The sequence below is a fragment of the Euprymna scolopes genome, chromosome 32, assembly GCF_053919585.1.
Source record: "Euprymna scolopes isolate OS-2025 chromosome 32, ASM5391958v1, whole genome shotgun sequence".
In the NCBI taxonomy this organism is placed as follows: Eukaryota; Metazoa; Mollusca; class Cephalopoda; order Sepiida; family Sepiolidae; genus Euprymna; species Euprymna scolopes.
Window position 1 is genome coordinate 72041123 of NC_136513.1, and position 18887 is coordinate 72060009.

At 33.2% G+C, this 18887-nt stretch overlaps 1 protein-coding gene across 1 annotated transcript in view; it reads right to left on the reverse strand.

Moving 5' to 3' along the window:
- The window catches only part of LOC145256430 (uncharacterized), a 101239-nt gene extending 83759 nt beyond the window's left edge, over nucleotides 1–17480 (reverse strand). The window contains exon 1 of the mRNA XM_080115324.1: nucleotides 17306–17480. The gene's annotated coding sequence lies outside the window, so the exon portion shown is untranslated. The remainder of the gene's footprint in view (nucleotides 1–17305) is intronic.
- Nucleotides 17481–18887: the final 1407 nt, after the last annotated feature.

Here is an 18887-nt window from a genome sequence, read left to right on the forward strand (position 1 = left end):
AAAAAAAAAAAAAAAAAAAAAAAAAAAGCAAAAAGAACTTTTGACTTAGAACAATTGCTGACACTCACCCAACAGTCAGAATTTGCTAAAGAGTGTGCAATAACTCGTCTGCCACATCGACCAGCCCCAAACCAAAATGGATAGTGCTGGAAATTACGAACTAATGCTAGACTATTGTAGCAAGGAGCAAACATTTGTAACGAAATAGCTTGTGTTAAAAGAAAAATGCAAAAGGACGCTTTACTTAGAACGGTCGTCAACACACACGCAACAGTAACATCGATACAGATTCCAGCAATGATGCTAACACAGACTCAAACAGTAATGCCAATACAAACACAAACGATAACGTTGACATGACCAGTAGTACCAATTTGAATTCGAATGATAATGTTGACACAGACTATGAGCAACCTCTGAAACCAGACAAATGACTTGGTGCCAGCCTTATATCGTTCTTGTACCCCAAGGGGTATTCAGTGAGAGCATACACGCACCGTTCTCGGGTGCTTCCATGTATGCTTGTCACAAAATATTATCTATTAGAGAATGAAAGAGATAGGAAGATTGAGAGAGCTGCTTTTATATCAATCCTCTAGGTACAAATCTTACATGTGTGTTGGCCTCGATTTGGTAACGATGCATGCGCTATTCATACCCAAATGGCCACAATAAGACTTGCTTTGCTTTATTCAACTATTCATAGCACACATCAGATTTGTTTAAGTATCTAAAATTTGTAAAATGTTTAACTGTGGAGAACACACAAAATAAAAACAAGCATACTTGCTAACTTAGAAATTGGATCCCAAATTAACTCTTTAGACGATACACATTTTAAACTTATAATTAGGACTATGACAAAGGAATATTCTTATCATTGTCTTGACTCTTGAGTATATATCCGATACAGGCACAGTTAATCAACCAAGAACCACATCACTCTATATAAAAGCATATAAGATATCAACAGATACACACTAGAGAGTCAAAACAATGAAAAGACTATGCTGTTGTCATAGTCCTACTTATAATGAACAAATATGGAAGAAAATGGGCAAACTCAGTTAATTTATTTCTGGAAAAATTGCTCAGAGAATATCAAGGAAGATATTGAACTTTATGAGTGAATTCAGCCGCAACATTTTGGTAAAACTAAAAAAAAAAAAAAAAAGTGTTTGTGTTTGCATTAAAAAAGAATTTATTGGCAACGGATTGGATGACATTATTTGATCATTGGGAATTTTCAATTAATTTATTTTGCAACAAAATAAAAATTGTCCCCCTTTGATCTTAATCATCAACAGGGTTTTTCTCATCACTCCTTAAGGAGTAACCCCTCCCTAGTTTTCTCCCATTTTGATCTGTCCCTGGCTACTTGGGTCATCCAGTTGATTGTTAAGATTGTCTCTCCACCAGGTTTTTGGCTCCACCTCTTGATGTTTTCCATTGCTTAAAACATTCAACACCTATGCTGTATCTCATCCAATGTAATTTGTTTATATTGAAATGTATTTAACTTATTTTTGTCATAAGATGAAATTGTTCAGTTGTCTTTACAGTTCACTTCTAAATGGTGGAGGAATAAAAAGAACAGAAAAACTAAAAGAAAAAAAAACAGGTGAACATACTTGTAAATATCTCTTATCAAAAAAAAAATTAATTTAAAAAAAAAAAAGCATTTACATTTTTTTGTGCATTGCAAATTGTGATGAACCATTTTTTAATGAAAAAAAAATGTGTTCTTAGGATGCATTAGCAATACTACCTGCTTGTAAGACGTCATAAAAACAGCATTTTTCAACAGGATCAATTGAACATTTGAAACAATACAACAATTTGTTAATAAGTGGAAATTTTTACCAAATTAAATGATGGTAATTTTTTTTACCTTGGATCTTTGAGATGCTCACCTATAAATTAATGAAAAAGCGTGTTCAAAACTATTAATATTCATAAAAGGCTTTACAAATTTCACTGGTTTCCTTTAGGTATAAAAATAGCAATACACATGAAAAAATTTAAATGGCTTAAAATATTTCAATATTGGTATATATAGAAAGAGCTTGATAAGCTAAGAAAGAATCTTTAAATTTTTAAAATCCAATTAAAATCAAGGAAGTTATGACTATTTTTATGCCCTGCGTGTTTGGATATTTCCCCCTCTATATATGCGTTTTGTCACATTTTTTGCGCTACTTTTTCAGTAAAAATGCTATATCTTTGTTAAAACACATGACTAAGCAATGAAATTTGCCAGATAAGTGTATTTTTGTGCAAGGAATCTGAATATGCTACTGAAAATCTCTAGAAATTAATGGTTTCCAAATAATCTGCAGTAAATGCACATATGCTGTGATTGCTTAAAAATGCTATGTATTCATTAAAAGAAAAGAAGTTAGAGAACTCAAAGTTTAGTTGTAATGCATTTTATGTGCCAAAAACTGAAACCGAAATCTAGGATTGGTTAAAAATGAATATATTGCAATATTTCTTTGGTATTACTGTAGATTAATACCTTCTGCTACCCCTCCCCATCTGACCACCTCTCCAAAGTATGTGATACTACCTTTATAGACAATTGAATGTGAACAACTTGAAAAACTAATAAAAGATAAACAAAAATTATTTCAGAATTTAATGTAAAATGATTTCCCATTTTGAATCATTTGAGTGTTTTAGGGTAGTTACCCCCCCCACACACACACACCTTTTCCCTATGATAGATAAATCTTGGGTGTTTTTTGTTTGTTTTCTAAAAGGCGATTATGCATGGTTTTAAGAGAGCCTTTGTGCAATTATGAGAAGGTGGGGAGGTTGCCACTCTGACTTTGGGTTAATGATAGGACTAAGGAAAATTATGTGCGAACATCCTGAAGAATTGATAGAAACAAAACAAAAACAATTTTAGAATTTAGAGTGGGGGTTGGTTTCACATAAATGCAAAATAATTCACCATTTCAAGACAATCCTAGCGTTTTAGGACAGTTGACCAATTTATTTCTTTTTGGAAGATTAATCATGTGCACTTTTCTTTAAACGTTTTTTATGCTTTTTTTTTAATTTTTTTTTTTACACTTATATGAGCTCACAGAGGAAGTTTGTTTAGTGGGGAGCTCTGCCACTTGTACTTAATGTTATTGTTAAGGCTAAAGGTTTTTTTTGTTACATGGGGACCACCACTTATCAAGGCCCGGAAGCCACTCGGGGGTAAGGATTATTTTGTCTACAATAATCAATGGGATAATATCGTAGTAATAGTTGGTATTGGAGATACTTAAGGGGGCGATTAATCAGGAATTTGTTTATATTAGACTTGAAGACGTCCAAGTTGTAGCCAGGTGGGAAACAGGCAAAGGGAAGAGAATTCCATAGGTGTGCACTTCTCAGAAAAAAGCTATGTTCATGGAATCTACGTTTTGATTTAGGCACAGATAAAGTGTGGGGGAAATTACTGACAGTGGTTTTAGCTAGACGGGTGTTTATCATGAAAGATTGGCAAGAGGGGACCAGAGATTGGAGCTCAAACGAGCACTTGCCATGGAAATAATGATAAAACAAAGACAGGCTCACAACGTTTCTTCTGTGGGAGAGAGGTTGCAGGGAAGAGAAGAGAGCATCCCTCATTAAGCCATGAAGTCTATTTTGTAATTTGTCTAGGTAGCATAGGCTGTTTTTTGAAGCTCCAGCCCAGCTGTGGCAATAGTACTCCATCTTTGGACATACTTGGCTTTTATACAGATAGAGAATTGCATCAGTAGTGAGATATCTTCTGGAGCGGTAGAAGGATCCCACAATTTTCCCAGCGGCCCGAGCAACAGACTTGATATACGTGTTCCATTTCAGATCAGGAGTAAAGGTCAAACCCAGGAGCTTGTCAAAAGCTTCCCCAAGACGAGAGCCATCCATCCATGTTAAGCTTCCCCAAGACGAGAGCCATCCATTTCAATTGATGCTAGATGAGGAACAGAGCGTTGATGATGTAACGTTAGGAGCTTGGTTTTAGATGCATTAAAAGTAACCAGCCATCTCTTCCCCCACTGAACCATGCGCTCTAGATCAGAGGAGAGGGAATCAGAGAGAGCTTTGTCATTTAAGGCCTTTGTTACTGCAGCTAACAAACAACTTCAACCAACAAGGAGGACTTCAGGTGGATCAGACTATCCTGAGGCACGATCTGTAAGCTTTCTACAAAAGTTCAACTCATTTAACAATAATAGTTTGAACTGAGTTATCTCCCTATATTTATTAAATATGGTGGATCAAAGCACACCATTCTCACTTCATTATAAAATTTAATTTTCTTAATTAAAAGAAAACAAAAAAAAAAAAAACAACTACTTGATCAATTTTATGAATATGACATTTTCGTTCCATGACGGATATATGATAGGTATGTGCAAAATGAATGGCTGATTCCCAAAATGTATAAACATTACGGTCCTTCCTTTTACTTAAAAATTCATAAAAATTCAGGAAATCAACCAATTTTAATGAAATTTTCTATTATCTATTTGTTCTTGATTAACGATCACAGAATATAATGAACCCATAATTTATTTTTACTTTTTTATGAAAATAAAGCATCGTAGATGTTAACATTTTTAAATATTTCCGGAACATGATGAAAAAAAAAAAAAAAAGCCCTAAAGTCTGTGTTAATGAAATTAATTAAAAAAAAAAAAATAATAATTTCTCAAACTATCGATCAAACATTGAATTAAGTATTGTTTATTCAATGTTTTCACCAAATCAAAATATAATTGAAAAAAATATTTAATGTGATTTTAATGATAACAGTTGCCGGAGAATTTTAAATGTAATCTATTATATCTATAAAAGTGAGAACGTATTTATTTTTGTTTTTTTTTTTTACATGGAGGTCATCACTTATCAAGGCCCCGAAGCCACTCGGGGATAAGGGTTATTGTGTGTACAGTAACTTTAAGTAATCAATAAGATAGTATCGTAGTAATCGGTAGTATTGGAAAGGACACTTCTCAACCTATATACTCAATGAATTTTTTAACTACAAACTTGAAATTTGGTATACAGAATATTCAGGCATGTGAAAAACTTTTTAATCAGTTTTCATCCAGAAAAAAAGGGCTGCTAAGGGGTCAAAATTGAAAAATTGGTATTTGGAGAGGGGGGGGGTGTCATTGGATTTTTATCTTTTTGTCAACTGTTTCACAACTGCGCATGTCGTAAAACATGACAGCTCCTTATGTAAAGAATAAGCAAGTTTGAAAACACATTCTAAAGAACATGAAAGCTGGTTCAATGTACTTGACTCACTATCTTTATGTTTTGGTTTCAATCTAAGCTTGAGTATTGTTTTTTTTTTTACTTACAAAAAATTAACTGTTTAGAAAAAAAAACATATATCGGTTTTTCATTTAAACTTAATATTATGCTTTTTTTAAATAGTGTTTTTTTCGAGTTAGTATATACTATAATCAGTTGAATTGCCAAGAAAAAGAAACTTCGTAAACATTAATTAATTTTAAAAAGATTAAAACGATTAAAATTCCATTATTTCAAAATGTTCCGTTACAACATAAATTTTTAATTGTTTAAAAAAATTTTAAATATTAAGTTTTAATATAAACATGACTCTTGTCAGCTATTTTATCGCCAGATTAGAACCAATTAAAAAATATTATTGCACAAATATTAAGCATTTTGTAAGCTCCCCCACCTCATATTTTGTTTGTCTCTTTTTACCGAACAAAATATGGAACCCCGTATGTAACCAAATGAACATTCAGTAAAACCGTATTTCATATTTAAGATACAAATGTTTATAATATTATTAATCGTTAAACTGTGTAAATCTTAAAACCTAACAAAATTAATTGCAGTTTGAAGAAGATAAACAAAGGTTTTAAAAAATCATTAAGTCGCTTCTGCTTTTCCATAGTTCGTATAGTTAGCACAAATCTGACGTGACAGAAACATGCGGTCCATTTTTCACAATCGTTTGACGTTTGGCAGACCCTAGAGAACATATATCCGTAATTGTTTAATTGAAAATGTTTCTATTTAATTAATGAAAACGGGAAAGCTTTTCATGAAACGTATATATATAGATTTTTATTAAATCAAAATGAAAATGACATATTCATAATTGTTTAAACTGGGCGAGCGCGAGCGCCGTTTGCAAACCAAAATATTTATTGTATAAAATTGTATCAAAATATAATTGCAAAGATATTTATTTAAAAGTCTGCGTAAGAAAATATAATTTTAATAAAACAATTTTCTATTATTATTATTATTTTATTTTTATTTTTTTTGTTATTTATTTCCTACTTCGGTCATAGTTTAAAATACTGATTTCTTCCTATGATTTTAACAACAGGTGACCGAAAAAAAATGGCGTCCCCATTTTCGGCGATACTGTAAAAGTACCTCATTTTCTTTCCAATTTGAATTCTATCTAATCATTAATAAATGATTACTTTTAGCCTATTTCTTATGAATTTAAGAATAAATCGAATAATGTAATTTGCTTTTGGAACAACATTTCACAAACGTTTTATTTCAAAGTCTAAGGAAAATACTGGTAAACAAACGTCATCAATAATTTTAGTTTTATACAAAAAAAACTTAATATGAAACTTTTTCAGAGAAAAATAAAGAAATTCTTACTTGTGTACATTAAAAGAATATTTTAATTAAATAAGCATTTCCAGTTTTATTAAAACAAAATTAAATAAATTACGAAATTATTACACTTCCCGTTATCCGTACTTTCGTGAAAATCTGCGGGATTTGTGTTTACAAATGATTGTCGATGTTTGTTTTTTCGTTTTTGTTTTTTTTCAACTAACCTGCTTTGGGGGTGGAGGGGAGATAATTATGCAATTATTAGTTTTAAAAAGCACGTACATTTTTCTTATTATGGTATCTTAAATTTTTAATTTACTAATTATCGTTGAAATAGTTTCAGAAAAGTGATAATTATTTTTCTAGAGACTTTGAAAGTTGATGTATTCGGATCTGAAATTTGAACAAATTTTTTTCTTAACCCCTAAATAACATTTATTAATATTTACTAGATATACATTTTTCCCCCTTTTAGAGATAAAGTTCGGACTGTTATCTTTCGAACACAATAAAAATTTAAATATAAACTAAACAAAAAAAAATATTATAAGTGGGTTTATATAAAAAAATAAATGTTAGTAAAGGCAAGATAAGTTACTTTTCTACCTAATTGGATAATTTTTTTGCGTTTTTATTTAATGTAACATGTTTATTCGGCTCGAAAAACATAGTGTTTACCGATGTATTCGAAAATTGCTAATTAAACACGGTAAACTTGGGAAAATGAGTTAAAACTAAAAAACTAACAACAATATTGTTAGAAACTCAATATATGTTACCATGACATAGGCTGACATATATTCGGTGGGTTTTTAACAGTATTTTGTGTATTTTTTTAGTTTTAACTCGTTTTCCCAAGCTTACCGTGTTTACCAGAGAGTGCCCCTGCCCCGCCATTTGCAATTTTCAAATACATCGGTAAACATTGTATGTTTTTCGAGCTAATAAAATGTTACATTAAATAAAAAACACTAAAAAAATTATCCAGTTAGGTAGAAAAGTAACTTATTTTACCTTTGATAACATTTATTTGTTATATATTTATTTTTTGACAACTTTTTCGGATCTATGTATACAGTAATACAAACCCTATAAGTATAGGGAGCTGTTTTTCGGTCATTTTTACCGGTACCAGGGTACCATTACAGCGATTTTTCGGCAGATTGCAGAGTGATCCGCGCTATTTTTTAAATCGTATTTCCAAGTTTAATTAAAGTTTTATGATATGTTTTTTTCTTTTATTCAATTGTAAGGTTAAAGTACAGAATATGTACAAAACACCCTCCCCTCCCTATGTTAAGAATGGCTTTTTAAATAATAACGTTATTATATATCAGCACGGATCACTCTGCATGCATGAGTACCGATTTTTCGGTATTATTATACAAACACCGTGACAGCGTTAGGGTTAGGGTTAGGGTTAGGATTAGGGTTAGGGTTAGGGGTTAGGGTTAGGGTTAATTCGCTGTCACGGTGTTTGTATAGTTTTACCGATTTTTCTGGGGTTTTTTTTCTTTTTTTTTTTTTTCTTCAGGTTGAATTTTGGACTTGCACCAGAAAAAGTCAAATATCTTAACATTTACTGGTTCGTTGCATTGCAATACAAATAAAACAAAAACAAAAACAAAAAACATCTTATCGTCATGTTCCTTTGCCGTACAAAAGAGCTGAATTTTGGATGATTGTGAAAGGAAACAGAGCGAATCAAAAATATACGAACACACATGTAGATTGTAGTGTAAAAAAAAGAAAATGAACATTGTGTAGTGTGTGAAACATATCTGCGTTGTCCATAGCGAAACGTGCAAAAAGAGGAGGGGTTGAAGAATGTCGTCGGCCTCAGCAGCGCCGCCTAGATGAGATCAACAAAAAGGCAAGAAGTACCACCAACAACTCTAGTCATGATGCCCCCACCCCACCCAACTTGAAGAAAAATCATACATCCTTTCTTTTCTAAATCGATAAAATATCATCCTTTTTTTTTCTCTCTTTAAACATTAAAACAATAGCAAGAATAATCATCACTTAAATAATGCCTAGAGATCATCATAAAACGAAAATGTTTCAGAACTTCATGTTTCCAAAATTTATACTTAATAGATATTTTATAATCATGAAATTAAGTTGAAAGATCCTTTATTAGTCTTTAATGGGCTTATTTACTTTGATGACTTTTGTAAAGGCCCAGAAAAAAAAAAAAACGTTTATTTAATGGGGAAAGGAGGTATTCAAATCCGAAAATGATTATACAACAGAAACGTAAATTTACAAAACATATAATTTTTAATCCTCCAAAAAAATAAAAATTAAACAAAAAACAAACATGGATCCTGTCATAAAGTTTAGTAACTTTTAAAAAAGTAAACTTAAGTTTATTTTTCTTTATAAACACACGAAAACTGTAAACCTTTTATCACTAAACAGGCTGTTTAGTAAACAGCCCCCCTCTTAAAAGGTCGAGTGTCGTATAATTACAAACTTTTCAGCAATTTATTTTGGTCAATCTGCACTAGAATATCAACTACGGTAAAGACATAGGTTTTAAAAGTTGATTTTTAAGGGTATTCGGGTCTGTTTTTGAATGAATATCAATAATGTCACATTTAAAACTATCGCTAACAAGTTGTTTTTATTAGAATAAGACTTTTATTATCCAATGTATTCAGTATTGTTTTTTACCGGTCGCCATGTTGATTTTTCTCACACGCGCATTCAATTTTGCGTGCACGCATTTAATAAATGCGTATTCGGTTCGATTATAGAATAGGAACCTTCCGCTCATTTCGTCTCCATATTATCAGATGGATTATACTTTTTTTTTTTTTCCCCCCTCCCTGAAACAAAATAATGTTTCTAATTTTTTTCGGCAAAGGGCATTTTTTTTACGATATATTGTCATTAAATTACCGACCAACACGGTAATATTGCATTAAATTCCGTAAAAAGATAGGAGCTTGGTTTTAGATGCATTAAAAGTAACCAGCCACCTTTTCCCCCACTGTATCGTGCACTCAAGATCAGAGAAGAGAGAATCAAAGAGAATTTTGTCATTTACGGCCTTAGATGTGTTGCCATGGTCATGTCAGCAGCATAGATGTGATATGCCCTAAGGTGGCCTATTTAATCAAAAATAAAGTATTCCATGAAAGGAATAAATATACACTGTGGTTTGAATACTGAAAGAGAAGTTTATTTATGTATTTACATACAGACAAATACAGCATGTTAATGTTCAGGGAGAAGTCTGTTTTTTTACAAGGGTCCGGTGGAAACCGGTGGCACGGTTCCTTATGTAGAATGTTCCAGGTTGGTTACCTATCTCCACATAACACCTCCCCCAAGCCAATTTCTCCTTGGAGAATTTTGCTTAATACCGTTTATTTTTAAGTCTGGGGCTCAGTCGATTAACTTTTTTTTTCACCCTTGTACTTTTTCTCCTCAACACCGTTGCACAGCAGTCCAGCCTTTCTTAATGCAGCTATCACTGTGTCCTCTAAAGGTTCTACACACTTTTGAATCAATCTGGATAGTCCATCTGCATGTCCGATATTTTTGGATGAAATGTACTCCATTTTAAAATTATAATTCAACAGAATTATGCTCCATCATTGAAGTTTGTTTGCAGTGTGAGTGGGTATGCCTTTTTTAGATCCAAAAATAATCAACAAGGGCTTGTGGTCAGTCTGCAACGTAAAAATCCTGCCATGAATAAATCTATGGAATTTTCTAATTGCATAAATTATTCCTAAACTTTCTTTTTCAATTTGAGAATAGTTTCTCTCTGCAGGCAAAAGTGATCTGGAAGCATGAACTATTGGCTTCGTTGATCCGTCTTCCAGTCTATGGAGAAGTACTACTCCTATACCATAATCACCTGCATCTGAGGCCACAATCAATTCCTTCTGTGGATCGAAGTGTGCCAGTGCTAAATCAGATAGCAGGCATTTCTTAATCTCTTCAAATGCACTTTGGCACTCCTTTGACCAAATCCATTTTCGTTCCTTTTTTAATAATTTGTTCAATGGTGCTTTCAACTTATGCATTTTTGGGATATAGATAGCATAATATTGTGCTAAACCCTAAAAAGATTGTAACTGGGCAACATTGCTAGGTGCTGGAATCCTCTCAATGGCTTCTGTTCTCTGAGGATCCGGTCTTCTGTCTTGGCTGTCAATGATTTGACTCAGATATTTTATCTGTTTTTAAAAAATATTCACATTTTTCAGCACTCAATTTGAAACCAAATTCCTCAATTCTTTACAAAATTGTTCTGATATGCTCCTTATGTTCATAAACATTTCTACTCCTTACAAGAATGCCATCCAAATATGCGATTGCAAAACCTAAATCGGCAAGCATTGTGTCCATTATTTGCTGAAATAACGCTGGAGCTATTTCCAAACCAAAAGGGAGCCTTTTGAGTCCTAAATGGGTATTGATACACAAATACTTCGAACATTCTTCACTGACTTTTACCTGAAGGTAAAAGTAAGATAAATCAATTTTGGAGAAAATTTTCCCTCCATTCAGCTTTGTAAAAATGTCTTCAGGGGATGGGACTGGATAATTATGATCCATAAGACAGTCATCGAGGCCTGTAGAAAAATCGGCACATATCCGAATCCTCTTATTTTTCTTTTTAACATATACAGTGGGGCTTTCCCACTCAGAATAGTCAACTTTTTCGACTACACCATTTTCCTGTAGTTTCTGCAGTTCAATTTCAATATCTTCTTTTGAGGAAAAAGGCACGTTTCTTTTTGGCTTAAAAAAAGGCACATTTCTTTTTGGCTTAAAAACATTTTGCTTTAGTTCAAAATTCACTTCGGTCTTAGTACACATACCTAAACCCTCAGAAAAAACCCTGGGAATTCACTTTTTAAGACCGTAAGAAAATCCTCATTTTGTTTGGAATTTTTCTTTTCAACTACAATCTCACAAAATGAATTTATGAGTAGCTCCAATAAATCAAAAACGATCCAATTAATTCCGAAAAGGCAAGAATTTATACCTGGAACAACTGACACTTTTGTAGAAAAAGTTTTTGATCCAAGGGATACACTGCAATTAAATTCTCCCATGAATTTTAATCTCTTACCAGATACTCCTTTGGCATTTTAAAATGTTTTTTCTAGTTTTGGACACCCAATCCTCTTCCAGGTCACTTCGTCGATAATTGAAATATCGCTACCTGCATCCAAAAGTAGTTTCACTATGTGACAATTTATTTTGGTATTGACCAATTTTCTTTTACTTCCTTGTCTCACTTCTTTTGACAACACCACATTTATTTTAGACTTAAATTTTTGTTTTTGTTTATTTTGTTTAGTTCGGCACTGGAAAGCTCGATGTCCGACTAAACCACATTTGGCACAAGGTTGGTCTTTAAAAGGGCACATTTTCCTTTAGTGCGAACCCGCAAAACTTTTTCCTTTGTTCTTGGGAACTGTTTTTTGTTTTACCATTAGGATGTGGGATGTAGTTTTTCCCTCTATCCTAGTGGTATCCCTTTTCACATTTATCAATTTCTGACATTCTTCTGTCACTTTTGCAAGTTAATTTCTGGATCTTGCTCCATAATCGATAAAATTCTTGACCTTAAATCCTTGTCCTTTGATGCTGTCAGTCCCTGAACAAATATATAACACTTAAAAATGTCAACTGACAAATCTTTTAATTTAAATAGTTCACGCTGGGCGTTGACTTTACCCGCATATGTAACAATATCATCAGTTTCTTCTTTTTGCATGTTCAAGCACTTATACCTTCTATGAAAAAGGCTGTCTATTTCACCAAATATCGAGTACAAAATTCGAACAGTTTCCAGAAAAGAAATATCTTCCGGTTTCTTTGGTAAAGTCAAATTCGTAAATTTTGTGTTTTCCTCCTTACCTAATTTCTGAAGTAAGAGTGTGATTCTTTCTTCGTCCGACCATTTCTCACATCTTCTTGTAAAAATTGTCTTGAACCTATGATAATAAGCAGGGAACCTATCACCTCGTTCTGGGTCATATTTGAACTCCGCTAGAGAGTTGACTATAACCTCTGCAGAAAAAAATCTACATGTGCCATCTTCAGATTTTTGTGACAACAGTTTCACATAATAGACGATTCTCTGTAGTTTGCTGAAAGACGAGTGATTCAAAACGTTTTTGCTGAATCAACATCCGTTTTTGAAATTCAATTTGAGATTTTTGTTGAGCGATTAAGCTTTCAGTTATCATTTTCGTTAACTCTGTTATTTGTTCGGAAGACATGTTTTGTTTTTTTAAACGCACAAATACAAAGTCAACGTATACAAAATTTTGTTCCCCTTCAGATATCATCACAAAAAAAAAAAAATTGTCAGCACTTGAGAAATGTTCGAAGAGAAAAAAAAAAAAATCACCATACAAAATATCAATAGTTTACAAATTTTCAGAGATCCTTTTCGTCTTTTTTGTGTAACCTTTTTTAAGAATTTCTTTATGACAGAAAAACAATTTCCACAGTACAATTCGTTTTATCGTATTAATCGAAAACAAAACACCTCCGAATTGCTTTTCAACACAAGACGATATGACGTCAACTTTTCAGAAAGTTCAAAGAAAAAAAAAAAAAACGCCAATAAGAATATAAAAATTTGTACTTGCGTGAATACTCGTCTTTCGCTTTCTAAGAAGTATTTCCTTAATCGGATATAAACTCTTTAAGGATTTTTCTTTTTTATTTCGCGCTCACCACGTGCTCACTTTTTTTTTTTTACTGAGTTCGCATCTCGTCTCCGTCACCAATTTGATATGTCCTAAGGTGGCCTATTATTCGGACAATCATAGATAAAGTATTCCATGAAAGGAATAAATAAATATACACTGTGGTTTGAATACTGAAAGAATTTACGTATTTATATGGAGACAAATATAGCATGTTAATGTTCAGGGAGAAGTCTGTTTTTTTACAAGGGTCCGGTGAAAACCGGTGACTCGGTTCCTTATGTAGAATGTTCCGGGTTGGTTACCTATTTCCACATAACAAGATGTCAACGAATGATTTAAGTATGTGTTTTTGAAGATCATTGATGTAGATCAGGAAGAGAGTTGGGCCCAGGATGGACCCTTGAGGGACTCCAGCATTAATACTCTGGGCCTCTAATTTCTGCCCATCAACCACTACTCTTATGAGCCTATCAGAGAGAAATGATTTAATGATTGAGAAAACATTTCCAGTTATACCGTAGCTGGAAATCTTGTGAAGTAGGCCCTTATGCAACACCTTATCGAAGGCCTTTGATATGTCAAGAGCAATTGCCCTAGAAAGGAAGCCTTTGTCAAGAGATTCACTAATCTTATGAGATACAACCGTTAGCACATCTGCTATAGATCTTGCAGAACGGAAACCATATTGCATGTCACTAAGAAGGTTATTTCTGCTGAGGTGGTTGACTACTTCTCTATTTAATATGGATTCCAGCAACTTACTCATGACACACAGGAGACTTGTTGGTCTGTACTGAGAGGGAGATGACTTTTCACATGAATTCTTAAATACAGGGCATACTGATGAGGTTTTCCAGGGTGTTGGGAAGCACTTCTTAAGGCAACACTTAAACAGTTTTGTAAGCATGGGGACAAGTTCTGGTTGAAGCTTTTTCAACACTATAATTGGAATGCCGTCAGGGCCAGTTGCTTTACTGGAATTAAGATTCTTGATTAGCTTGGTGACCTCACGCACAGATATTTGTATGTTGCATAGCATGTTGTCTGTTATAGGAGGAAATACGGGGAGTTGATGGCCTTCGTTGCATAGGGTAGAATTAGCTGCAAAGTTCTTTTCAAATAGTTTGGCCTTTTCTGATGCTGACGAGATGACCTCAGGTCCATTGATGATAGTTGGGATAGAACGCACGCTCCTGTTAAGGATCCTGTTTGCTATTTGCCAAAACTAGTGGGAACCAAGCCGCTGCTCAGCTACTTTGGATATAATGGACTGAGCATATAGCTCCCTTGCATTTTTTACAGTGGTTGCTGGCAGTCCTGAAAGCAGCTTTAGTCTTAGTGCATCGATTACGTTGGTAGCTATGGAAAAAGTGATTTTTGTGCGCAATGGCAGCAGCATATTCTGAGGAGAACCATGGCTGGCTGTTAGGTTTTTGTTGGAATTTTTTGGATGGTATGAATCGGTCTATGCCTACAATTAACCATTCGGTCAGGTCTGATACTATAGAGGACACATCCTTTTTAAGCATGGAATGCAGGGGTAGATCAGATATAAATGTACGGAAGCTATCGCAGTCAGCCATAGATTACTGTTTGATTGTGTTTATGTGAGAAAAACAAATGGCAACCAGTGATTAAAATATCGAATTAAACTTAGATTTTCAAGATTAAAAAAAGTAAATAATCTTATTTCTATACGAAACACAATTTGAACTTCAAATTAAAAAAATTGAAATGAGATTTTTAGAACAATTCTTATTAGACGATGAAGGAAGCACGTTTTATTTATTTTTTAAACTATTAAGTTGGTAAATTTTTACGACGTGCCCCAGCGTATTATAAACACTCCAACCTCCCATGTTAAGAACATCTTTCGAAATAAACAACCCCCCAACCTCGAAAGCCGTTCTTAACATAGGGAGTATAAGAGGGTATTCCGAAAGCCGTTCTTAACATGGGTGGTTAGGGGTGTTTATACTACATTGGGGCAGGTCGTAGAAAAATACCATAAAGTTTATAATGAGATAGATATACACACTTTTATCAAATTATCGCTGTTAAGTTCCATTTTGTCACAAATGAAGACGGCTTTCGAAAAGAAATCGATTAAAACTTAACATTTCATTGATTTGTTTATCGATTGACAAAAAAAAATGTCAACTTTTCAACTTGTTCGGTAAATATACTCGTGTTTTTGTTTTGGTTGTTGTTGTTATTTTTTTAAGAGAAATCAAATTATTTTATTGATTTAAATCAATTTCGATATTTTTTAATTAAAATAATTAATTTAAATATACAAGATGAGTTAGTTTTTGAGCTGTCCTTCTAAACCGAGACAATCCAAAATGAAAAACTGACCCTCTTGTGGGGAGTTAAGTAAATGGGAGACATTATACAATTACATGTTACTTTGTGTGTGCTTTTATAGATTAACCCCCATGGCTGCCAATATGGATTCTGAAAATATTGTGAAATATTGCCGAAAGGCAACCACGCAAAATGAAACCTGGGTTCTTGAAACGAAAAACTACTTACAGATTTATTTACATTTTATTTTTGCAAATTGTTTCTTTTATTTTCTATTTTTTTATTTATTATTTATTTTTTTTTTTTTTAAATTGTAATTTTTTGCATTTCATTACTTGGGTATTAAGAACCCAAACAATAAAGTGAAAAACAAAACGAAAAAATAAAAATGTTCGGCATTTCTACAGAATTTGAACCGCACTGTTTTCTTTTTACCCTACCCTTAAATTTTAAGTTTAGTTCGCAAAGGTCGATTTGTTTTAAATTCTGTTAAAAGTATTTTTTTTTTTTTTTCATAAATTGTCGTATTTTATTATTTTTTGCGAATGAGTAGTAATTACATTTGCACTTTATTTTTTGTTAGTATTGTTATTTTTTTTTTTGCTTTCCATGTGGTCTGCTGTAAGCTTAGGGTGTGGATCCACGTCCAGAAAAAAAAAAAAAAAAAACAAAAAAGAAACTGTGGACTTGAATTTTTAAAAGAAGGGACTTTTAGTTATTTATAATTAATTTATCGAAACATTGTCATGATCGTGTAGCGACATAAAAAATGTTTATTTGAATCTTGCTTTATTGAGCACTAATATATTTACTTCGTTGAATTCAATGGGTTTTTATCTTTGAATATTCGTAACTTGGAAGAATCGTGTGTGTGTATATATATATATATATATATATATATATATATATATATATATAAGGATTAGGTTATTTTAAAATAACATTTAGAATTTATCAGACTTCTGAGCCTTTGGGCCAAGATCAAAGTGTCGTATCTGTTCTACATTGCTACACTTCAATTTTTTTTGTTCTCTGTCAGTGAAGGGAAGGGGCAATCCTTCACGACTGAGACAATTTTTTATTTTTGTTCCTTTTCTCCACGTTAAAAAAACGACCCTGGTGTCTAACTGTCTCGTGAGAAGGCATTGTAAACAGGTACATTTAGAATTTATCAAGTTCAATAATTCAATAATTCTTCTTTTTACCCTCATAAAAAACTTTACATAAAAGGCTCGTTAAACCTTAACACTTTTTTTTTTTTTTTAATGCATATACAACATTATATAAAATAAAAACTATCCACAAATGTGATGATTAAAAACGAAGGAAACATAACAAATGGATGTTTAATAATTAGAAAACTAAAAAGGTTTGTCATGTTTTTATAGGAAAGGGTTGAGGGAGGAAAAAAAAAAAAAAACGAGGAAGGCAGATTTAGGAGAAGTCAAAAGGTTTGCTCGTCACGTCATTTCACAACAAGTCTTGCAAATAATAACCACGCTAATCAACCGAAGCGTGGAATATTTTAATTGAGAAAAGATCAGAGTAAACAAGTGGGATTAAAAAATAAAAAGGGGGAAAAAATATCAGCGAAAAATGGCTAGAGGAACTGATCATTCTTATGTTTTTTTGTTGTTGTTGTTGTTGTTATTGATAATCCTAATAAGGTGGTTTTCGTGAATGATTTTTACCTGGTATCAGCAGTTCGTCATTATGGATTCTAATGACAGTAATCTGAGGAATTAATATTCGCCAGGATTCCGTGTCACCTCTACGAACATAGACACACACATGCGATAGCCCGAAGTGGGAGAGACGCCATTAGAATTCCGGTTGGCCGTCGCATAGTCACGTCACGTGAGAGACGGATGATGACGGCGCTGAGAGAGAGAGAGAGAGAGAGAGAGAGAGAGAGAGAGAGAGAGAGAGAAAAAGAGAAGTAATACGGAACACCAATGGGGCAATAATTATTCTTTTAAAAATGAGACTTTCGGACCAATTCGAAAATGAAATCACCACCAATTTCAAAGAAAAACTTTTCCCCTAGATATTTATTTCGTCTTAAGAAAATAAAATTAGCAATTGATTTTATTTTTATGAGATTTCAAAATTAAAACGCAGTGGCGCATAGAGGTCTGGTGACGCCAAAAGGGCCAAGTCATTGATTGTATGCCTCCAAAGACTCAAGTGTAAGTCCTAGTACTGAGAAATATTATGAGAAAGAGAGATAGTGTAAATATGATTGTATGTCCGCCCTTGCTTACATCTAATATAAAAGTGGCCTTTTCTAATCAGTAAATGAATGATTCAAGGTTATTAGATGCTTGATCGAGATAAATTTTTAACTGATAATCCTAATTTGAACCTGTGCGAGCCTTTTCTAGTCTCACACAAAACACGCGTTCACATTTCAAGCTATATTACTTGTCATATACATACGCGCACACAAACATACACGCCCACGTCCACACACGTACATATATCCACATTCGCATACATACACTCACATTCACGTGTATATACACACACGCTAACGTACACACATGTACTCACACACGCGCACACGTATGCACACAAGGACGACGTCACTTCCTTTCAATGGAAATCCACACACGCGCAAAAGACCACCGGAAACAAGTATAAAACAAAGAGCAATAAGCGGCTTCTTCCTTTTAGGCCCAGCTTTTGAGCTGGTCGGTCTACGGACCGACCGCGTGCGTCACGTCCACTTTGCTACTATGTGGGGCAAAAAGCTAACAGACCGTACGTACACATTCTCACTCTTTCTCTCTCTATCTACTACTGGTCCCTGAGAACACCACCGCGGAGCTGACTTCTAACATGCAAACAAACAATAGTGACCACACACATTTCCTTTTTCTTGCTAAAACACCAGTCCCGCAATGAACGATGGTTACACCCGCGCGAACATGAACACATGTTATATCTAAAACATTCATTCTTTCAACAGTAAATAAACGACACGTTTATCTTATCCATCAATTGAGTTTTTGTTTCCTTCAATTCAATTCGTTTCATTATTTTCTTGTAGCGAGTTAGGGTATTATTATATCCTGGTCTGCAACAAACCCCAACCCTAGGTCTAAAGAGTATTCTTCACAGATTAAAAGTAAAATGACTCATTTTGTTATTAAAGATAAAATATGCTTTTTCAATTAAATAGTTTTTACAAATCATTTAAAGTTTCACAATTTTTTGCTTATTAAAAAAGTAAATTTGTATGCATTTGCCTGATAAAAAGTTTTTGACCAA